The sequence below is a fragment of the Schistocerca nitens genome, chromosome 3, assembly GCF_023898315.1.
Source record: "Schistocerca nitens isolate TAMUIC-IGC-003100 chromosome 3, iqSchNite1.1, whole genome shotgun sequence".
Taxonomy (NCBI): Eukaryota; Metazoa; Arthropoda; class Insecta; order Orthoptera; family Acrididae; genus Schistocerca; species Schistocerca nitens.
The window spans coordinates 884,008,205-884,032,909 of NC_064616.1; the positions used below are offsets into that span (position 1 = coordinate 884,008,205).

Here is a 24,705-nt window from a genome sequence, read left to right on the forward strand (position 1 = left end):
TACCGAAAAAATCATTTTCAGGCTCATGTAATCGTCGAAGATAATTTACCCGCCGCACCACAAGCTTCCTCTTAAAATAGTAAATATCTGGAAACTTCGCACTGCAAAGTAAACAGAATCAAATTTAAGTTCACTTATCCATTACGAATTTCGTACAACACATGACTGTGTATTAACAGGATGTAAATATAAATAACTGCTGTCGGCCACTTACGAGCTATTTCTAATTTATTAAGGTTTCCGTCACAGTTGCATATAATATTTTTATTTGTGACTAGTTTCGAAGATTTTCGCTCGTTATCCCACCATTACCTACGTTAGGAGGTACGATATTAACAAAAGGTGAAATACAAAATTTTCAGACCTTTTTTATGTACAGATTATGGTAGTACAATAAATCTTTTATGAGACACCTGCGTTTGTAATGTTTTACTCTACATAAGAGATTCGTTTTTACATCAGATCAATGTAACAAATGCTATTTGACCGCACTATGATTGTCTTGGTTCATTCAAAACTTCGTGGGCGTTTCGTTGTTTAAACATTAAAATTTGACTGGCACCTCCTATTTTCTGTGTGTTCACATGCTCTGTCTCTCCAGAGATCATAATGTTCAAACTAAATACGCAGATACTGTACTGATGAAAGTCTCACACTATCGCATAGTTTATAAATCACTGATATGTCATCGGCTAACGATTTTTCTAATCTCTTAAGATTCGTCTTCAGATGGATCATGTCGAAGCTTTTCATTTTATTGGCTTCCCATGCAGTCAGCTCTCAGTGGAATGACAAATATGACGAGGTGAACGTAAGGAAAACACCCAGTCCCGAGCGCACAATAGCTCCGACCCGGCCGGCAATCGAAGGGCTCCTTCGTTTGGTAATCCACTGCGCCGACGGTGTAACTACCTAGGCGGACACGTGGAAGGTTTTTATTTTCGTAGCGTCATGATGGATTCTGGCGTTAAGTCAAAATAAGATTTCCTTTCTATACTTCAGCATGACGGCGGTATAGGTGCTGATATTCGCTTGGCAGCAGTCAAAGTGGAAGCTGACGTGTGGATATTAACAATGATAACTGCCACGATAACTAAACAATACAATAATCTACCATCTTCTGAAATCTTAATTCGTCGGACGAAGCAGCAGCGAGGAAATCGTCGGCCGAGCGGTTCTAGGCACTTCAGTCTGGAACCGCGTGACCGCTACGGTCGCAGGTTCGAATCCTGCCTCGGGCATGGACGTGTGTGATGTCCTTAGGTTAGTTAGGTTTAAGTAGTTCTAAGTTCTAGGGCACTGATGACCTGAGATGTTAAGTCCCATAGTGCTCAGAGCCTTTTTTTTTTTTTTTTTTTTTAGTCTACTGTCGATCCGATGCATACTGGATTGTACTGCTGCTACAGTATCCACGAAATCTAGGGATGAGGCCACAAAAGATTCCACTATTCGACATTTGGTGAAGTTCCGATGCATTCGAAGTACCTTAAAGACGGATCCGACTGATTCGAGCTCTCAGTAAAGATAATTAGCAGGAATGAAAATGCAAGATCCAGGTGAATATTAACAACACCGCCCGCTCTCCCGCAGTTTGTTTTCGTCACAGTCTCCCATATGACTATCACCCATGGCGATACCGTACATAAATGTGTTTTCTATCTTATTGTCAACAGTCTCAGTATCCAGCATTACACTGCGAACATAAATCTCTAGCTTCTGCATGACCCATCTGAAGATGAACCTGAAAAGTCTTGGAAACAGGTTAATTGAAATAAATTAATATTTCTGTGAGTGGCTGCAGTTATCAGTATTTATATTCCATAATCACGTTTGTATTTAGCAGTCTGTATTTAAAATGCTGAAGAGCATACGTTTTTAAAAGTTGTTAATTTATCCGGGATGAGACGTGACCTGCACTGCAGCACTCTGCGTGTAATGAACGTTCCGTCGTCAATTTGTTTGAAAATCTGACCTTATAAAGTTTCTAAACTCTATCGGGTTTACAGTGACATTCTTATCCCGCTCGATATATCAAATTTTCCACCGACAGTACTGAAATATCTCGATTAATCAAGCACAATATGTTTTCCTGCCACAGAAGACTCGTATGGACCTGCCGGGCCTGTAAACGCTTTTAAAAGCCTCGCTCTCGTTCGTATGACGTCACTGACATCGGCCGCTGTTTAACTAAGTTACGTCTGTCGGCTGTTAGAGCATGGGATTAATAATTTTTCGATAGATTGGCTACATGTGCGAGATAATTGCATTATTTGGTGTGACTGCGTTCATAACACAAGTTCCGGAGCATCCGAGCGACGTGCCTTGCTTCACTGGCGTACTGCACTGCGTCCTACATAGTAAAACAAAAGAATTTTCAGTTTTTTGTTCACATACGGTGTATGTTAGATAAAATAAATTAAGTGTCCGTTGATGCAGTTGTATTGAAATATCTTACTTTTACTAATGCTCGTACTGAAATCAATCCAAAGGATTTTTCAGAGGATTGTGGAAGACTTTAATAGTACGAATTCCCTTAAAGAATACTGAATCCTCAGGCGTACACCTTTTTTCCTTGTAATTCAAGACAACATTTTCGAGGAAAGTAGTTACTATAGAACTGCGTCCAAATTCAACAAAAATTTACACAGGGCCCTATTTAGTTTCGTATCTTAGAGTGGCATAACAACTTCGTGTTTGTGAGTGTAATTCATATTTGTACGTGAAACACACACAACGTCAACTACTTCTGATAGCCGACATTATAGCAAGGTAAAAGAATTGTTAAACAACTAATGTAAATCTTTTCTACAAACGTGGCTTTCACGCGCAGATACAACGTCCAAAAAGGCATGATGTCTCTCAAATGTGATCAGTCTGGCCTGGCAACGGAACACAGCAAAACGAAAGCTGAAATTTTAAATTTAGCATTTGAGAAATCTTTCACGCAGGAGGATCGTACAAACATACCGCCGTTTGAGTCTCGTACAGATTTCCGTATGTAGGACATAGTGATACACATCCCAGGGGTTGTGAAGTAGATGAATGGGTTGAAAATAAATAAATAAATCGCCAGGTCCTTATGGGATTCCAATTCGGTTTTACAGAGAGTACTCTACTTCATTGGCTCCTCACTTAGCTTACATTTATCGCGAATCTCTTGCTCAATGTAAAGTCCCGAGCGACTGGAAAAAAGCGCAGGTGACGCCTGTAGATAAGAAGGGTAGAAGGACGGATCCTCAAAATTACAGACCAATATCCTTAACATCGGTTTGTTGCAAGATTCTCGAACATATTCTCAGTTCGAATATAATGAATTTCCTTGAGACAGAGAAGTTGCTGTCCATGTATCAGCACGGCTTCAGAAAGCATCGCTCCTGCGAAACGCAGCTCGCCCTTTTTTCACATATCTTGCCAACCATGGATGAAGGGTATCAGACGGATGCCATATTCCATGAATTCCGGAAAACGTTTGACTCGGTTCCCCACTGCAGACTCCTAAATAAGGTACGAGCATATGGGATTGGTTCCCAAGTATGTGAGTGGCTCGAAGACTTCTTAAGTAATAGAACCCAGTACGTTGTCCTCGATGGTGAGTGTCCCAGGGAAGTGTGGTAGGCCCGCTGTTGTTTTTCTATCTACATAAATGATCTTTTGGATAGGGTGGATAGCAGTGTGCGGCTGTTTGCTGATGATGCTGTGGTGTACGGGAAGGTGTCGTCGTTGAGTGACTGCAGGAGGATACAAGATGGCTTGGAGAGGATTTGTGATTGGTGTAAAGAATGGCAGCTAACTCTAAATATAGATAAATGTAAATTAATGCAGATGAATACGAAAAAGAATCCCGTAATGTTTGAATACTCCATTAGTAGTGTAGCGCTTGACACAGTCACGTCGATTAAATATTTGGGCGTAACATTGCAGAGCGATATGAAGTGGGACAAGCATGTAATGGCAGTTATGGAGAAGGCGGATACTAGTCTTCGGTTCGTTGGTAGAATTTTGGGAAGACTTAGTTCATCTGTGAAGGAGACTGCTTATAAAACACTAATACGACCTATTCTTGAGTACTGCTCGAGCGTTTGGGATCCCTAACAGGTCGGATTGAGGGAGGACATAGAAGCAATTCAGAGGCGGTCTGCTAGATTTGTTACTGGTAGGTTTGATCATCACACGAGTGTTACGGAAATGCTTCAGGAACTCGGGTGGGAGTCTCTAGAGGAAAGGATGCGTTCTTTTCGTGAATCGCTACTGAGGAAATTTAGAGAACTAGCATTTGAGGCTGACTGCAGTACAATTTTACTGCTGCCAACTTACATTTCGCGGAAAGACCACAAAGATAAGAGAGATTAGGGCTATTACAGAGGCATATAGGCAGTCATTCTTCCCTCGTTCTGTTTGGGAGTGGAAAAGGGATAGAAGATGCTAGTTGTGGTATGAGGTGCCCTCCGCCACGCACCTTATGGTGGATTGCGGAGTATGGATGTAGATGTAGGTGGTCGTTTAGCCTGAAAAACATGACAGGGTCTACACCACTCGTCAGGTGTACAAAGAATCTACATCTACATCTGCACTATACTCTGCAAGCCACCTAACAGTGTGTGGCTGTGGGTACTTCTGGAACCACTTACTGAATCTCTTCTCCCCCTCCCCCCCTCAAAAAAAATAGTCCGTATTCCACTCGCGAATGTCTGGTGGGCACAATGATTGTCGGTAGGCCTCTACATTAGCTCTAATTTCTCGAATTTTCTCGTCGTGGTCATTTCGCTAGATGTATGTGGGAGGAAGTAATAAGTTTTCCGACTACTCCCGGAAACACCTCTCCGTGATGCACAACGCCTCTCTTGTAGCGCCTGCCACTGGAGTTTGTTGAGCATCTCTGTAACGCTCTTGGATGGAATAAACGATCTTGTAACTAAACGCGCTGCTCTTTGTTGGATCTTGTCTATCCCTATAAGGCCCACTAGGTAAGGATCCCAGACTGATAAATAACACCCAAAACCGATCGAACAAGCGTCTAGTAAGTCACTTCCTTACGATTCTTCCTATAAATCTCAGTCTGACATCTAATTTTCCTACTATTTGTTTTACATGGTCATTCCGTTTAAAGTTGATCTGGATAGTTACTCCTAGATATTTTGCGGTGTACACTGTTTCCAGCAATTTGTCATTAACAGTTTAGTTGAAGAGTTGTGGACTTTTTTTCCCTATGTATAAGCAATATGTTAAATTTATTTATATTGAGGGTCAACTTCCATTGACTGCACCATTTATTAGTCCTTTGCAGGTCAAATTGCAAATTGATATTGTCTTCTGGCGTTGCTAATTTGTTACAGACAATCACATCAGCTGCGGAAAGTCTTAAAGAGCTTCCGATGCTTTTTACTAGATTATATATACACACTGTAAAGAGTAACCGTCCTATAACACTTACTCGGGGTACTCCGGAAATTATCTTTACATATGTCGATTTTGTTCCATTAAGAGTAACGTATTGAGTTCTATCCGAACGGAAGTCTTGTCTACAGTCGCAAATCTGGTCCGATACTCCTTAACCAATTACTTTTTTTCACTAAACGGCAGTACGGGACAGTGTCAAATGTCTCCCTGAAGGGGTAAGGAATCACCTATCCCCGAAATGTTAAATTATTCCTACTATAGGGAACATTTTCTCACAAGTTACTGGTGCTAGAGAGATAAGATTTTTACTGTACGTGCATTGACATGTTGTAACAATACTGAAACAATAGTTTTTCGTCAAAGTAATTACTTACACAGGTACTTCACATTTACCTTACAGTAAATTTTTTCCATCACTTTTCACTACATTATTACCTCTAAATCTTTTTTGAATCAACTAATTCCAAACATTCTTTTTCCAGTATGTACAAATAACCAATGTGACTATGTCATAAAAATTTCAGACTTTTAGGTTCAACAGTAGCTGAGATAATGTTCCTAGAAGAAGTAAAAAGTAAACTGACGGGAAGCGGAGAAAGAACTTTAAAACATTGCCGATTCATAGTTAATATCCTCTTCACAGGCTTCATAATCATCTTCAAGTCCTCTTTTGGCACCCCTTTGCACCTGTCCTCTTTTTTTCACTAATGTCTTCATTATATTGTCTGCGTGCCTTAGTCTGTGCCGATATAAAGTCAACATAGCACGTACTGTGTGGGAACCAACACGCAAACCCAACTTTTCAACGACCTGGTATTTAGGAATATTGCTAAGATTCAAGGTTGTCACAGCGTCACACACTCCAAAATGCAGTGTCTTAATTTCAACAAACACTGATTTTGGGGGTCTATGCCATATCACACTATTCAAGAACTCGCTGGGGTACAACGTTCTTCCATGAAGACATTTCATCAGAAGGCTTCTGTCAGCCAGATCTCTGAAGATGGGCTTTATTTTATCCATTGTGGGTGCTGGTAGTCTGTGGTTATGACTGTATTTCTCCCCACTTATTAGTCCCCTATTGTATTTACACCAAATATTTTCATCTTTGGGGCACAAACCGTGTTCCAGGTGCTCATTTGTGGATGCGGTGTAGAAATACAAAGCCCATATAGCTTTCGACATTTCTTCAAGATTGCATATATTTTGTCTGATTGCTAGGCTATAGCAACTTTGAATGTCGTCTGTCATGGAATCAGTCAATCTTCCTTTCCCGTCCAAGGTCTATATCTACTTGGGTACTCTGCAAATCACATTTAAGTGCCTGGCAGAGGGTTCATCGAACCACCTTCACAATTCCCTATTATTCCAATCTTGTATAGCGCGCGGAAAGAACGACACCTATATCTTTCCGTACGATCTCTGATTTCCCTTATATTAGCATGGTGATCATTTCTCCCTATGTAGATCGGACCCACAAAATATTTTCGCATTCAGAGAAGAAAGTTGGTGAATGGAATTTCGTGAGAAGATTCCTACACAACGAAAAACACATTTTTTTTTTCAATGATGTCCATCCCAAATCCTGCATGTTCAGTGACACTCTCTCCCATATTTCGCGATAATACAAAATGTGATGTCCTTCTTTGAACTTTTTCGATGTACTCCACCAATCCAATCTGGTAAGGATCCCACACCGCGCAGCAGTATTCTAAAAGGGGACGGACAAGCGTAGTGTAGGCAGTCTGCTTAGTAGGTCTGTTACATTTTCTAAGTGCCCTGCCAATAAAACGCAGTCTGTTTAGCCGTCCCCACAATATTTTATGTGTGTTCCTTCTAATTTAAGTTGTTCGTAATTGTGATTCCTAGGTATTTAGCTGAAATTACGGCCTTTAGATTTGACTGATTTATCGTGTAACCGAAGTTTAACGGATTGCTTTTAGCACTTATGTGGATGACCTCACACTTCTCGTTATTTAGGGTCAATTGCCAATTTTCGCATCATACATATATCTTTTTTAAATTGTTTCGCAATTTGTTTTGATCTTCTGACGACTTCACTTGTCGATAAACGACAGCGTCATCTGCAAGCAACCCAAGACGGCTGCTCAGATTGTCTCCCAAATCATTTATATAGATAAGGAACAGCAAAGGGTCTATAATACTGCCGTGGGGAACGCCAGAAATCACTTCCGTTTTACTCGATGACTTTTCGTCAATTAGTACGAACTGCGACCTCTCTGACAGGAAATCACAAATCCAGTCATATAACCGAGACGATATTCCATAGACACGGAATTTCAGTACAAACCGCTTGTATGTTACAGTGTCAAAAGCCTTCCGGAAATTCAGAAGTACAGAATCAATTTGAAATCCCTTGTCGATAGCACTCAACACTTAGAGCGAGTAAAGCGGTAGTTGTGTTTCACAAGAACGATGTTTTCTAAATCCGTGTTGACTGTGTGTCAGTAGAATGATAGGTATGGAGCTACTGCATCAGCATACTCTGAAAGGAACCTAATTGATATACAGTCTGGGCTAGAAGACTTGCTTTTATTAACACTATGCCGTCCGGCGACACCACAGTGGTGTCGTGCGCGAAATAGCGGTCAACTATTCTGTTGGTGTTTTGTTTAGGTAACAATAAGTTACACACGTCAACAAGTTTTTTGTTTATATACGTACTTGTGCCCTTTCATCATGGCGGATGACAGAGACAATAGAATTATTTACGATGAATGCGCGGACTTCTTGTCTGACGTTCCGGACGACATGGACGATTGGGAAGAACACATTGGATATAAAAAAAGTGAAAGTGAAGCAGAATCGTAGGAAGATAGTGAAAAACGTCGAAGAAGACCTCGGCGAACGCTACGGTTGCCAACTGATTCGGATGAATCAGAGGAAGATACACAGAGCGTCGAGGATATCGTAGAATTATATATTGGGAACGATCTAATTGAATATATTAGCAGCGAAACCAACAAGTACTACAGTCAAAATTGAAAAAGAAGGAAACTGGATTTAAAAAATGCCAAATTTCCGACGTTACGGGACCCGAACTTAGAAAATGGTATGGGCTTGCTATACTTACGGGAATTATAAAAAAAAGCAAGGATCGATGATTATTGGTCAACGAATCCGTTGATAGACAACCCCGATATTTCGCAAAACGATGTCCCGCAACCGATTCAGACAAATATTGTCATTTTTACATTTTTCCGACAGCAATAATAAACCGGATAATGCCGACCGGCTTGTCAAAGTTCAATTCGTAATTTTTTTTATTTTTCCAAAAAGTTTAATCCAAGTCAAAACATCTCAATTGATGAAGGAATGATACCATGGCGTGGACGCTTAAATTTTACAGTCCGTCGAAAATTACGAAGTACGGCATACTTATTCTGATGCTATGTGATTCGAGTACGGGATACAATTCCTCATTCAAGATATATTCCGGCGATAGACAGCCTTTAGCAAAACGGAAAGTGGCATCACCTCTGCATGGAGAATTACAATAACAGTGTAGAACTTGCAGAGAAGTTACTTCAAAAGAAAATTCGAGTTTGTGGAACGATACGGCAAAATAGAGGATTTCCGGAAAATTAAAGCGGACAAAAGTCAATGTGTTTGAAGTTTGTCATCATCGGAAAGGTGAAAAGCGGCCGGCGACAAGCCAAGTAATCCGAATAAGAGCTGCCGGCGCCAAGCGAATAATTTTGTGGGGGATGTGCGGACGGCAAAGTGTTAAGTGATTTATGTTGCTTCACTACTCCGAAGATATCTACTTTTACGTTACTCACGTTGGCAGCTGTTCTTGATTCAAATTCTGGAATATTTACTTCGTCCTCTTTTGTGAAGGAATTTCTGAAGGCTGTGTTTAGTAACTCTGCTTTGGTAGCACTTTCATATATAGTATTTCCGTTGCTATCGCTCTGAGAAGGCATTGATTGTTTCTTGCCGCTAGCATACTTCACATACAACCAGGTTTCGAGAGGAAGTTTCATTGTGGAAACTATAAGCATCTCGCATTGAAATCTGCGCAAAATTTTCCCATCATCTTTTTTTTTCGTTTTATAATTGATATCAACCTTCTCAGCCTGGCATCGATTCTCTTCTACACGTGTTCTATACATTCAAGCATGCTTATATTTACACTGTTTCTATATGGTTTGCTTTCCAGAAACTTCTTTGAAAGCTTCAGAGTCATCATCTCCCAGATACTGGACATAGCGGACATTATATCACTCAGAAGAGTGATGGAAACTTCTTTTCACCCCAGTAACTTCCATGCCACCATTACTATTATAATAATTAGCAGAAAAGTCATCACCATGTTCATTTTTCAGATTATCAGGATACAGTATTTGGACGTTACTGCAACGTCAATAACCTTACCAATGTCAACACTAGTTGCTGTGACAACAACATTGTTGGAAGTGTGACACCTTTTTCGCCATGTGCCATCAAAAGCTACTGTGCGGTCACGGTTCTAGTCATTTTCTTTCACTGCTTCTTCCATTGCTTCCTACATTGACTTCTGTGTTAAAGCATCAACTGCAGATCCTAGTTCATAGCTGTAAGCATCAAATTTTGAAGGTACATCGGAAAGATTTAGAATACCACATAGCATATCACCTGCTGCTTTTCCGTTACCAACTGCTCGCAAACCACGGGATAACCTAATATTTACACTACAAAGCTCAGTTTTCTTGTATCCATTATTTACATTTACTGAAACAGAAATTTACAGCTGTATTTACAAATACTGCATATTAATTTAAACTGGGAAGCAAGGCCAACGTGGGACTCTACTTTCAGAGAAACATTTCCTTGACATTTTTTGCAGCACACACTGTTCTAAAGAGCTTCGCGCAATATACTCGTTTCAATGAGTTCAAAAACTTCTTTTCTTTATCAAATCAATTACATTGCTCTTCCAAATCTCTGAGTTTTTATGAGAAGCACTGTTTTCATTTGGAGCAAGTTCGTTCTCTAAATCAGAAGTGGACTCATATTTTCCAACAACAACGATGATGATGAAATGCTTCGGTTTGTTAGTGAATTATCGTTTCTTTTCTTTTGCCAGTTCACACGCTTTTTACACACTATTGCCGTAGCTGTAGGCGTCTCCACTGCGGAAAATGAAGCACTAAATACGAAAAAACTCGACACAGCTACTATCGTATTGCACACTGTTTACAAACAATCCAAAGTCAAAAAGAAAGATTAACTTCATGAAACCAGAATCAAACATTTTCTGACAATTAGTGGATAAAGATATCGCTGGAAAGTGGGATATTTGAATTCGTCACATGGATATACTGCCAAAAAGTTTATGGGCAGCCATGACAGAAGTGTATCACAAAAGTGCAATACCAGATTTCACAAATCTATAAAAATTAAATAGTTATGAATTTAGTAGAGCCATGTATGATACGTCATTTTAAACAGAAAACCTGAAGGAATCTAATAAGCCAATAAAACGAATATCGATGTTTTTCACCCAAAATCCGATTTCGTATCACCTGAAGTCAAGGAAAACGGCATCAACTAGAGCGCCGTTGTCTACAGCGCTATGAATCTTGTGGAGAAATAAAGCGAGCTGCGCTTCTAGAGACCTCTATTACAGGAGTTTTATGGCGGTTATTTTCGTTCTCTAAAACATCATAATCCTTGAGCATAAAACATGCACATAATTCTACAGCAGATTGGCCTCAGCGATATAGGTCTATGATTGTGTGTATCCGTCCTACGACACTTCTTGAAAAAGAAAATGACCTGCGTTTTTGCCAGTCGCTAGCTACCTTTGTTTGCTCCAGTGACCTGCGATAAACTGCTGCTAGAAGGGGAGCAAGTTCTTTCGCATAGTCTTTGCAGAATATCTAGAACGAGTCATTTGTCCTTAAGTTCCTCCAACTGCAGAAACTATGTTCAAACTTTCAATAGAGAGACCACTGTTGGACACACAAGTATGTTCCGAGCAAGGTCTGCTCCTGACGCCTTCCCCCTACTAAGTTACTGTAATTGCTTTTCTATTCTGCGATCGATTTTCTCAAGATATGCCATTTCGAAATAAGTACGATAATTAAAATGAGGGATTGCTTTACGATCTTCCACGGTGAAACAGTTTCGGAAGACCGAATTCAGTATTTCGGCATTCTCTCCGTTGTCTTCCGTTTCGGTGCCAGTATGGTCATAGTGAATGATTTCGAACCGCTTACTGATTTTATGTAAGACCAGAGTCTCTTAGGGTTTTTACTCAGGTTGATTGGCAAAATTTTACTTCCAGAATCAATTTCTCTCCTTATGCTCATTTTCGCTCCGTTCATCTTTCGTTTGTCTCCTGGGTTTTGACTTCCCTCGAATCTGTGATAAAGCTCTCTTTGTTTACGTAGCATTTTTCTAACGCGGTTATTAAACCGCGGTGGGTTTTTCCCATCCCTTAAGACCTTGCTCGGAACATACTTGTGTGTCCAACAGTGGTCTCTCTATTGAAAGTTTGAACATAGTTTCTGCAGTTGGAGGAACTTAAGGACAAATGACTCGTTCTAGAATATTCCACAGATCTTACTGTGGTATCGATAGCTACGATGCCACGGCGTAGGTGCAAGTTCATTAAGTTGGCACTACGAGATACCGACGACAGCGCCCTCTAGCAGGCGCTGTTCAGATCTACGAACTCCGCTCCAGATTCACCCCATTTCCTGAAGAGCAGACGGCCGGGACACTTCGCTTCAGCAAGAGACTTTGCTCTACTTACGACGGGTCTAAGGCTTCGCACCTACGTACAAAGTTATGTATTCAGTTATTATTGTGGAATAGTAAAACCACTTCTAAGAGCGGTACCGAGAGATTTTCACCTTTTCCTGCTCCTACTCACTTCCTACATTCGGCCTACCCATTTAGTTTACAGGAGCAGACCCACGCGCCGCCTTCCAGGCGGGATACAAACGTTACGACGGGACATAAAAAGTAAGTTACACATTACTATCGCAGACCCAGTAACTTTTACTGAATAATGCAGTACACTTCAAACCTGAACAGCTAGACGAAAGAATTTTTCTACCGAGTCGCAAAGTCCCTCGAAACAACGACCGGCGCATTATACCTGTGGTATATGCAGGGCTGGTGGGCCCCTGTATGGTCGACCACCATATTTTAGCATATGTTTCGCGGGCCGGGCACGGCCCCTGCCGGACCTCGGAGGTCGTTCGTAAACAGTCACGGTACTGCGCACAATCAAGCTAGCTGAAGCCCCCGCAGCGTCCGCGGGCGCCAGCCTCGTCACTACGTAGCGTGTAAGTGGTAGGGCACACAGCTTCGGTCGCGTGTCCTCCGTCGTCATGTGACTACGCGGGTGTGTCCTTCCGCAGGCATCTGCTTACAAGGGAAACTCCCCATCGCTCACCCCCTCCCCAAGCTAGTGTTACAGGCCCTATGCCTTATTTGTATAAACGATTTGGGAGACAATCTCAGCAGCCGTCTTCGGTTGTTTGTAGATGACGCTGTCATTTATCGACTAATAAAGTCATCAGAAGATCAAAACAAACTGAAAAACGATTTAGAAAATTTGTCTGATGGTGCGAAAAGTGGCAGTTGACCCTAAATAACGAAAAGTATGAGGTCTTCCACATGAGTGCTAAAAGCAGTCCGTTAAACTTCGGTTACACGATAAATCAGTATAATCTAAAAGCCGTAAATTCTACTAAATACCTAGGTATTACAATTACGAACAACTTAAATTGGAACGAACACATAGAAAATGTTGTGGGGAAGGCTAACGAAAGACTGCGTTTTATTGGCAGGACACTTAGAAAATGTAACAGACCTACTAAGGAGACTGCTTACACTACGCTTGTCCGTCCTCTTTTAGAATACTGCTGCGCAGTGTGGGATCCTTACCTGATAGGACTGAAGGGGTACATCGAAAAAGCTCAAAGAAGGGCAGCACGTTTTGTATTTTCGTGAAATATCGGAGATAGTGTCACAAAAATGATACATGATTTGGGCTAGACATCATTAAAAGAAAGGCGTATTTCGTTGTGTAGGAATCGTCTCACGAAATTCCAATCACCAACTTTCTCCTCCGAATGCGAAAATATTTTTTTGACACCGACCTACATAGGGGGTGAACGATCACCACGGTAAAATAGGGAAATCAGAGATCGTACGAAAAGATATGTGTTCGTTCTTTCCGCGCGCTATACGCGATTGGAATAATAGAGAATTGTGAAGGTGGTTCGATGAACCCTCTGCCAGGCACTTAAATGTGATTTGCAGAGTATCCATGTAGATGTAGGTTAGTGGTAAGAGAGCCCAGTGGGCAGCCCGTCAAAAATTGAATACAGATCAAGTATGAAAACAGAAATAATGTGTACTGGACTGTGGAAAAAAAAGAAGCAAAATAGAAAGTGAGCGGTCCAAGAACAAGAAGTTCAATATAGAGCATCCGGGAAGAGAAATTGCTCGTCCGCTACCACTTAACCACGACGCTGTGAACAAACCTCCGTCGTGCCCTTCTTTTTCTCCCTTATTCAAATTTGTGTCTGTGTCGTGCTGTAACATCCGTTTGCAACAGCAAGCTGTAAGGTAAGGACCTATAATGAAGTTGATTCTGTAGAACTGCTCTATTAGCAGCTGAAAGGAAGTGGCTTTCGAATGGGAACTGTAAATGTTTGTCAACAAGGTGACAAGTCAACCAAATCCTCCACCAAAAAACACTCGTGGCATTAGTGACAGTACGTGTGTAATATGATAGGAATCTCTCAACGACGCACCTAACTTGTACGACTGGTAATTGAGTGAAATATGCCTCCTTTCCCGACATTGATACTCGTATAAACGTGAATGTTATCACTATCAAGGAAATGATGAAAACATAATAGTTTCTCACATAAATTGCAACAAATGAACGCAATAGTTTCACAGTCACACAGTTTCTCTGTGGCCTATCAAAACAGACGTTGCCAACGTTTTTGAAGTCTTGGCTCTTGAGTTCCATTATTGTAACATAGTTCACACCCATTTATTTGTGGTTTTCATTTCTGTGACACGTCTGTGTGGTGTCTTGCATGCCCTCACTATTCATCACATTTACTTGCGACGGTAAGGTATTCTTAAAACATGAGTACAGAAAGAGACGAAACATTTCAAAAACCGGACGGCCAGTTCATAATGATGCGAAAAAAATTAAAATAAAGCGCAGGAGGGAGGTTCGAACCCGGCTCGCCTTCTTGGTGGTTCAACACGATGACCACTTACCCACGTCCGCTCCTGATAGCTGAATGGACGCCGGCACGGCAGCTCAGTGTGTTTGGTCAGAGAGCTGGTTGGCATCTGTAATAAAAAAAAACTGAGTGGAAGTATCAACAAACGAACTTAAACGGATGTGATCATGTGACGTCCGCAACGACCAAACACAACGATCAACAACGAAAAAAAAAAAAAAAGTCAGCGTGATGGATAGTCATTCCTCTGGGCCCGCGTTCGATTCCCGGCTGGGTCGGGGAATTTTATCCACCAAGGAACTGGGTGTTGTGCTGTCATCATCATCATCATCATCCTAACATCCTCATCGACTGCAGGTCGCCGAAGTGGCGTTAAATTGAAAGATCGGCACCCGGCGAACGTCCTGCCCGACGGGGGGCCCTAGCCATACGATTAAAAAAATAAACCAATTACCCACGACGCCGTCGCTGATCTTTTCTGCTTTTTCTTGCACTTCCTGTTCTTGGACGTTCACTATATATATATTTTTTTCCACAGTCCACTACACCTTCTTTCTGTTTTAATGCTTGATCTGTGTTCCACTTTTGACGGGCTATCCAGGTGCGATGTGGAGTTTCCCTTGTTGGGAGAAGATCAAGGCAATTACCATAAACTGATTTCATTCGCTAACAAAGGGACTGTACGAACTTCCCCTCACCGACTTCATTGGTATGGACAGTGTGTAGAGCACAACAGGGCTTCAACATATGTAAACAGGAAGACGCAAATCTCAACAGTTTTGGAGAAAATCGAGTTTGAATATTTTGGACATACTTACGCATTTCGCGCCGGCACGGTAGCTCAGCGTGTTCGGTCAGAGGGTTAGCTGCTCTCTGTAACAAAAAACTGATCAACGATGGACCTGAACAGGTGTCATGGGAAATCTTCCCTTTCAAATGCAACGAACAATAATGTACAAAATGAGATAAAACAGAGAGTAAGCGCCTAGTTTCGTAACTGCGAGGTCCCTGGAACGAATGTCATCGCCGGTATCTTTTTCATTATTTCCACGTTATCCTATCACTTTCATTATGAGTGTGAAAATTATCAGTATTTAATTACTGAATTATTATTTTTCTAATCTATATCCTGAAAGAAGGAAAAAAAAATTTCTACTGCTGGAGATTCGAAATAAAAAAGAATATACTAGAACTTTCAAATCAGTATGGCCATTTTAATTATATTTATTGTATCTACATTTGTAACAAATGTTGTACATAACCTATAAAGAACTGCACGAATCAGGATGATACTGATAGAAACATGGAAAAGAATAATTATTGCGATATATAGCACATATATTGAACATCGAAGTTTTCCATGTGCATGATTTTTTCCCAATGTGTGTATTGCAAAATAAATGTGGATTACGTTATTAACAGTTCTCAGCCGTCATGCAATTTCGTAGCATGCCACGCATATCGAGGCAGAAAACAGAATGTTGGTGCAGATAGCTTACAAAAAGCGTAGTACCGGTTGCGAGATTCTATTCAGCGACCTCGCACTTGCGAAACTAAGCGATTAATCTCGCGGTTGCGGATCACTTGAATACTAGCGATCCTACAACGTATGTGAAGACGTGTATAATTTTCAAACTCGGTTTTCTTGAAAACGGTAGAGAGTTATATTTAAATTGAAGGTGGGGGGGGAGGGGGTAGTAAAGGAAAGGAAAGAACTATCGATGTCACCTGCAGAGGGACTTTACACAGAAGCAGTGGTGACGAGCGAAAATGTGTGCTCGACTGGGATTTCAATCACCGGATTTCCTGTTTACTAGACAGTTGCGATAACCAGTGCGCCACCCGGACACAGAGTTTATCGCAATCGCGCGGACTACCTCGACACGCCTCTCGGCTGACCCACATTATCACCCAGCGCCACCTACCCACAGTCCCTGTCCATGTCTTCCATGCTCGCTACTGTGGGATTCCTGCAAGAGGTCAGGCGTAACTGTGCATCCGCACTGAAGAAGGTGGATTCGAGCTCATCGAGGCGAATCGATTATATGAAAGCGTGGTGTCTGTACTTTCGGACAAGACACAATCATCCGATTGAGTGTTGCGCCTTCCTGTTAACATATGTTGAAGTCCTAGTCGTACCGTACACACCCAGGCAATATGAATCAAATATGTGAGAGGAAGTTCAAATGTTCAAATGTTCAAATGTGTGTGTATTCCTAAGGGACCAAACTGCTGAGGTCATCGGACCCTAGACTTACACACTACTTAAACTAACTTATGCTACGGACAACACACACACCCATGACCGAGGGAGGACTCGAACCTCCGGCGGGAGGGGCTGCGCAGTCCGTGACATGGCGCCTCAAACCTCGCGGCAGGGGAAGTTCGTATGATCTCCTTGTAAGTGGAAGTGTGTCAAAATAAGTGAAGATTTCTCTCTTCTCTTACATAGATACTTGACCATTTCTGACAAGGAAAACTCCCCATCGCACCCCCGTCAGGTTTAGTGGTGAAATGACCGAGTGGTTAGCCCGTCAAAAACTAAACACAGAGCAAGCGTAAAAACAGGAACAAGGTGTACTGAAATCTGAGAAAAGAAGCAAAATAGAAACAGGAACGGTCCAAGCTGAAGATGGGCAACATCCAGCGACTTTGGTTAAGTATGGCGTCTTGGTTTTGTGGTCACGGTGTTGGACTGAAAAGTGCGAGATACGTATTGAAGTCTCTCTCGTGTCCCCTTTTCTTCTCACAAAATTATGAAGTTTCCGACCTTTCATTGACGTGTCTGTTACCATTATGCAGTCTTGGCAATTATCGTACTATACATTGGTTATAGAATTGTGGTGTCACCGCCAGACACCACACTTGCTAGGTGGCAGACTTTAAATCGGCCGCGGTCCATTAGTATACGTCGGACCCGCGTGTCGCCACTGTCAGTGATCGCAGACCGAGCGCCGCCACACGGCAGGTCTATAGAGACTTACTAGCACTCGCCCCAGTTGTACAGCCGACGTTCATAGCAGTGGTTCACTGACAAATACGCTCTCATTTGCCGAGACGATAGTTAGCATAGCCTTCAGCTACGTCATTTGCTACGACCTAGCAAGGCGCCATTACCAGTTATATTGAGCTTATTATTCTTTTGTATCATCAAGAGCGATGTACTCCAATTATGGATTAAAGTTAAGTATTACATCATCTACGTACTTTATTTGCAATTCTCAAGACATTGTCCTGTTCCAGACCTCACGCCAGTCTGCGTGTAATTAAACGCGTGCATTTCGGCCTCCTCTAGCAACACGGTGTTGGCTCTTCTGCCAACACTTCAAGAACATCAGTCATATGGCCGGCAGTGGGTTGCCAAGCGGTTCTAAGCGCTCCAGTATGGAACCGCGCGACCGTTACGTTCGCAGGTCCGTATCCTGCCTCTGGCATGGATGTGTATGATGTCTTTAGGTTAGGTTACGTAGTTCTATGTTATAAGGGACTGATGACCTCAGATGTTAAGTCCCATAGTGATCACAGCCATTTGTACCATTTTTCAGTCACATGGTAAGAATACACTACTGGCCATTAAAATTGCTACACCACGAACATGACGTGCTACAGACGCTAAATTTAACCGACAGGAAGAAGATGCTGTGATATGCAAATGAGTAGCTTTTCAGAGCATTCACACAAGTTTGCCGCCAGTGGCGACACCTACAACGTGCTGACATGAGGAAAGTTTCCAACCGATTTCTCATACACAAACAGCAGTTGTCCGGCGTTGCCTGGTGAAACGTCGTTGTGATGCCTCGTGTAAGGAAGAGAAATGCGTACCATCATGTTTCCGACTTTGATAAAGGTCGGATTGTAGCCTATCGCGATTGCGGTTTATCGTATCGTAACATTGCTGCTCGCGTTGGTCGAGATCCAATGACTGTTAGCGGAATATGGAATCGGTGGGTTCAGTGGGGTAAGACGGAACGCCGTGCTAGATCCTAATGGCCTCGTATCACTAGGAGCCGAGATGACGGGCATCTTATTCGCATGGCTGTAACGGATCGTGCAGCCACGTCTAGATCCCTCAGTCAACAGATGGGGACGTTTGCAAGACAACAACCATCTGCACGAACAGTTCGACGACGCTTGCAACAGCATGGACTATCAGCTCGGAGACCATGGCTGCGGTTACCCTTGACGCTGCATCACAGACAGGAGCGCCTGAGATGGTGTACTCAACGACGAATCTGGGTGCTCGAATGGCAAAACGTCATTTTTTCGGATGAATTCAGGTTCTGTTTACAGCATCATGATGGTCGCATCTGTGTTTGGCGTCATCGCGGTGAACGCACATTGGAAGCGTGTATTCGTCATAGCCATACTGGCGTATCACCCGGCGTGGTGGTATGGGGTGCCATTGGTTACACGTCTCGGTCACCTCTTGTTCGCATTGACGGCACTTTGAACAGTGGACGTTACATTTCAGATGTGTTACGACCCGTGGCTCTACCCGTCATTCGATCTCTGCGAAACCCGACATTTCAGCAGGAAAATGCACAATCGCATCTCGCATGTTCTGTATTGGTCTTTCTCGATACAGAAAAGCACATTCTCCAGATCTCTGACCAATTGAAAACGTCTGGTCAATGGTGGCCGAGCAACTGGCTCATCACAATACGCCAGTCTCTACTCTTGATGAACTGTGGTATCGTGTAGAAGGTGCATGGGCAGCTGTACCTGTACACGCCATCCAAGCTCTGTTTTACTCAATGCCCAGGCGTATCAAGGCCGTTATTACGGCCAGAGGTGGTTGTTCTGGGTACTGATTTCTCAGGATCTATGCACCCAAATTGCGTGAAAATGTAATTACACTCCTGGAAATGGAAAAAAGAACACATTGACACCGGTGTGTCAGACCCACCATACTTGCTCCGGACACTGCGAGAGGGCTGTACAAGCAATGATCACACGCACGGCACAGCGGACACACCAGGAACCGCGGTGTTGGCCGTCGAATGGCGCTAGCTGCGCAGCATTTGTGCACCGCCGCCGTCAGTGTCAGCCAGTTTGCCGTGGCATACGGAGCTCCATCGCAGTCTTTAACACTGGTAGCATGCCGCGACAGCGTGGACGTGAACCGTATGTGCAGTTGACGGACTTCGAGCGAGGGCGTATAGTGGGCATGCGGGAGGCCGGGTGGACGTACCGCCGAATTGCTCAACACGTGGGGCGTGAGGTCTCCACAGTACATCGATGTTGTCGCCAGTGGTCGGCGGAAGGTGTACGTGCCCGTCGACCTGGGACCGGACCGCAGCGACGCACGGATGCACGCCAAGACCGTAGGATCCTACGCAGTGCCGTAGGGGACCACACCGCCACTTCCCAGCAAATTAGGGACACTGTTGCTCCTGGGGTATCGGCGAGGACCATTCGCAACCGTCTCCATGAAGCTGGGCTACGGTCCCGCACACCGTTAGGCCGTCTTCCGCTCACTCCCCAACATCGTGCAGCCCGCCTCCAGTGGTGTCGCGACAGGCGTGAATGGAGGGACTAATGGATACGTGTCGTCTTCAGCGATGAGAGTCGCTTCTGCCTTGGTGCCAATGATGGTCGTATGCGTGTTTGGCGCCGTGCAGGTGAGCGCCACAATCAGGACTGCATACGACCGAGGCACACAGGGCCAACACCCGGCATCATGGTGTGGGGAGCGATCTCCTACACTGGCCGTACACCACTGGTGATCGTCGAGGGGACACTGAATAGTGCACGGTACATCCAAACCGTCATCGAACCCATCGTTCTACCATTCCTAGACCGGCAAGGGAACTTGCTGTTCCAACAGGACAATGCACGTCCGCATGTATCCCGTGCCACCCAACGTGCTCTAGAAGGTGTAAGTCAACTACCCTGGCCAGCAAGATCTCCGGATCTGTCCCCCATTGAGCATGTTTGGGACTGGATGAAGCGTCGTCTCACGCGGTCTGCACGTCCAGCACGAACGCTGGTCCAACTGAGGCGCCAGGTGGAAATGGCATGGCAAGCCGTTCCACAGGACTACATCCAGCATCTCTACGATCGTCTCCATGGGAGAATAGCAGCCTGCATTGCTGCGAAAGGTGGATGTACACTGTACTAGTGCCGACATTGTGCATGCTCTGTTGCCTGTGTCTATGTGCCTGTGGTTCTGTCAGTGTGATCATGTGATGTATCTGTCCCCAGGAATGTGTCAATAAAGTTTCCCCTTCCTGGGACAATGAATTCATGGTGTTCTTATTTCAATTTCCAGGAGTGTATATGTCACTTCACTTAAAACTTCCGGGCTGATAGGCCGTGGTCGAAGTATAAAACTGTCTCCTAACGTTTCGTCTCCGACTGCGGGAGACATCATCGGAGGTAAAGCGGCGAACTGCAGTTCGCCGCTTTACCTCCGATGATGTCTCCCGCAGTCGGAGACGAAACGTTAGGAGACAGTTTTATACTTCGACCACGGCCTATCAGCCCGGAAGTTTTAAGTGAAGTCAATACCGGCCGTGAAAGTTTACATTGTATGAGTGTATATGTCAGTTCTAGTATAATATATTTGTCCAATGAATACCCGTTTATCATCTGCATTTCTTCTTGGTGTAGCAATTTTAATGGCCACTAGTGTACTGTGCAATTTATTTTGCTGTTGCCTGACATTGACTTGCAGACCTTGGTTACACCACGACACAGACACCAATTTGCATACAGCGAACAGACGCGTCAGAGACCTGACGGACAGTGTATAATTTTGTTGGAAAAAAGACATAAAAATTGGGGCACGAATCAGATTTAAACACGGATCTCCCACTTCGCAGTCCAATACCATGACTACATAATCACGACGCCATGGCTGCCGAAACTCGCAGGATTTTCCTCATATTGAGTTTCGACGGTTCACTGTTTCTATTTTGCTTCTTTCTTCACAGTTCAGTACACCTTCTTCCTGTTTTCATGCTTGATTTATCACCCGTTTTTGGCAGGCGGTGCTCTGGGACATCTTATCACTAAATCTGAGGTGGTGGGTTGCGATGGGGTGTGGGGAGGGGGCTATCCCTTGCAAAAAAACGACGGTCAAAGTTTTTCACCTACGTCATGTGCCTTTTGTCGAGTAAACTGTTAAACTGAAGCAATGGCATAGTGGCTGGTATCGCGGCGTGGCGGTGGTAAGTTCTATGGGACCAAACCGCTGAGGTCATCAGTCCCATTGCGGCGTCATAGTTTAGCGCCCCATATTCGAAACCCAATTATTATTGTAAGTTTTATTTTTCATTTATCGATCTATGTCCATAGAAGATTACAGCACAAATGTTTTCCACTGGCTTTTGGAATAACGTTGTCCTTATTGTTCTATTTACTGTATGTCTGATGCATGAATAAAAAAAAACAGTAAATGAATGACGAAATTATATGAAATTGTTTTAGGCCAAATTTCTGTAGCGTGTCTTGATTAATATTCAGTTTCAAGCCCCAGTTTTCGAAAAAGTGATCCGTTACAGTGGTTTATCGCGAAATTACTGCCAACGCGTGAACTCATCAGCAATTTTAACGATATTTCTTTCCTGATGGAGATTCTCAGCCGGCCAGAGTGGCCGAGCTGTTCTAGGCGCTACAGTCTGGAACCGCGCGACCGCTACGTTCGCAGGTTCGAATGCTGCCTCGGGCATGGATGTGTGTGATGACCTTAGGTTTTAGGTTTAAGTAGTTCTAAGTTCTAGGGGACTGATGACGTCAGCAGTTGAGTCCCATAGTGCTCAGAGCCATTTTTGGAGATTGTTAAGAAGAAACATCACAGTTGGAAACCTGCCTTCGCGCAATGCTCGTGGTGTTCGGAATTTCTGTGTTTCGAATGTGTCTACGATCGGTGTCATGCAAGGGAACTCAGCAAATATTCCTGAAGAATACACGTAAAAATAAAATGAGAGAATTGATGTAGGAATGTAATATGAGAATACGCAAATTTAAAATGATTGTAGCCCCTGAAAACTTCCGTACATACGCATATATAGGGTGAAGAAAAATTCGCGCACTCAGAGTTTGTAGCGCGACTCCTCACATACTAGCAATACAAAAATGTGTGTCTCAAAATAAGTCCTGCGCATTTTTCCGGCAGTTCAAATGGCTTCAAGTGGCTCTGAGCACAATGGGACTTAACATCTGAGGTCATCAGTCCCCTAGAACGAAGAGCTATTTAAACCTAACTAACCTAAGGACATCACACACATCCATGCCCGAGGCAGGATTCGAACCTGCGACCGTAGCGGTCGCGCGGTTCCAGACTGAAGCGCCTAGAACCGCTCTGCCACCACGGCCGGCTTTCTGGCAGTAATTGGACGTTAAAGACTGGCAACCTGGCAACACTGTATGCTAACCTAAAACGCTGTCCACTGCACCAACTGTACAGTACTACTCGCATATGCTGACAGAGGTAGTTACGGTATGTGTGATTACAGTGTTGCCAGATTGCCAATCTTTGACGTCTGTTTACTACCAGAAATATGCTCAGGATTAAATTTTGTGAGAGATTTTTGTATTGGTAGTATGTGAGGAATCGCGTTGCGAAGTCAGACTACGCGAATTTTTCTTCACCCTGCATATCATAATAAATGTATGCTTCTTATTCTGAAATCCAGATGTAGTTTTACACTTAGTATAAGGCCTTGCATCCGCTAATCTGATAGGAAACACTGATGTAGTAACCTTCTACGGACTTGGATAGATAAATGAAACAAATGAAAATAAAATAAAATGAAGTAAAAACAATTACCATTTTTCAAACACTGTACACGGAAGTGAGAAGCCACGACGCTAGTCACTGTGCCACCATTTCGGCTGAGATAATTGCGCGCTAAAAGGCACATAAAGTACTTTGAAAACTTTGACCGTCGCTTTACCTGAAACGGTCGAGTATCTACGGTTAAGCCGGGACACGTGTTAGCTTTTTTCACCCCCCTTCCACCGAGCGAAGTTTCTGGGAAATCGGATTGTTGCACGCGCCGTGTTCTCCTCGTTAGGTCGGCGCTCCACGCTTCGAAAGCCAGTTACGAACCGGGCTCCGAGCAACCAACAGGCGCCCTAAGTCTCCCTACGAATCCCCGATGCGGATCCCTGCCTGCCACTGCCCGCCGAGGTGTCGCCTCGGACTCGCCGTGAGCCACGTCCGCCGCTGCACTTTAGCAGCCGCTCCGAGGGCCCCGCATCGCAGGATTTGCCAACGAGCTCAGCGCCTCCTAGGACTGTGTCGTAGTTAGTCTTACTTGCTTTTCGAGGCAATGCTGTTCTCAAGTTGTGAACCCTTTATTGTCAGAAGTTGTATTTAGTCTGGCTCTTGCCATAAACAGTTGTTATTTCAAGTAGCGCAAAGAAAAAGTGTGTGAAATCTTATGGGGACTTAACTGCTAGGGTCATCAGTCCCTAAGCTTACACACTACGTAACCTAAATTATCCTAAGGACAAACACACACAGCCATGCCCGAGGGAGGACTCGAACCTCCGCCGGGACCAGCCGCACAGTCCATGACTGCAGCGCCGAAGACCACTCGGCTAATCCCGCGTGGCAAGTAGTGCATTTCAATGCTCCAGTCACTCAGTAAGATGATAATTCGCAACCAGTCGTTGAATTCCTCGAAGGTAGAAGTCCGCATCTTGGTCACGGAGCCAATCGAGAACCGCTGTGTGAACGTCTTCATAGTTAGAAAATCTCGTTCCGCCCAGATTTTCCTTCAGTTGGCTGAAAAAATTATCTAGACATTGTCGTCTGAGGTCGATATCGGTAGCCTTCCTTCTCGATCAGCCGATCAGCGGCCGTGGTCAAATCGTTAGCACAATTTCATACGGCTAGACTCGACAATAGGCAACGGCCTTACCGCAGTGGATACACCGGTTCCCGTGAGATCACCGAAGTTAAGCGCTGTCGGGGTGGTCGACACTTGGATGGGTGACCATCCAGGCCGCCATGCGCTGTTGCCATTTTTTCGAGATGCGCTCAGCCTCGTGATGCCAATTGAGGAGCTACTCGACCGAATAGTAGCGGCTTCGGTCAAGAATACCATCGTAACGACCGGAAGAGCAG

General features: G+C 43.7%; 1 protein-coding gene and 1 pseudogene across 5 annotated transcripts in view; both read left to right on the forward strand.

Annotated features, from left to right (window-relative positions):
- LOC126249805 (UNC93-like protein) overlaps positions 1–24,705 on the forward strand; it is a 448,375-nt gene that overhangs the window by 237,220 nt on the left and 186,450 nt on the right. The window lies entirely within an intron of this gene.
- Positions 24,486–24,602, forward strand: LOC126249828 (5S ribosomal RNA; annotated as a pseudogene).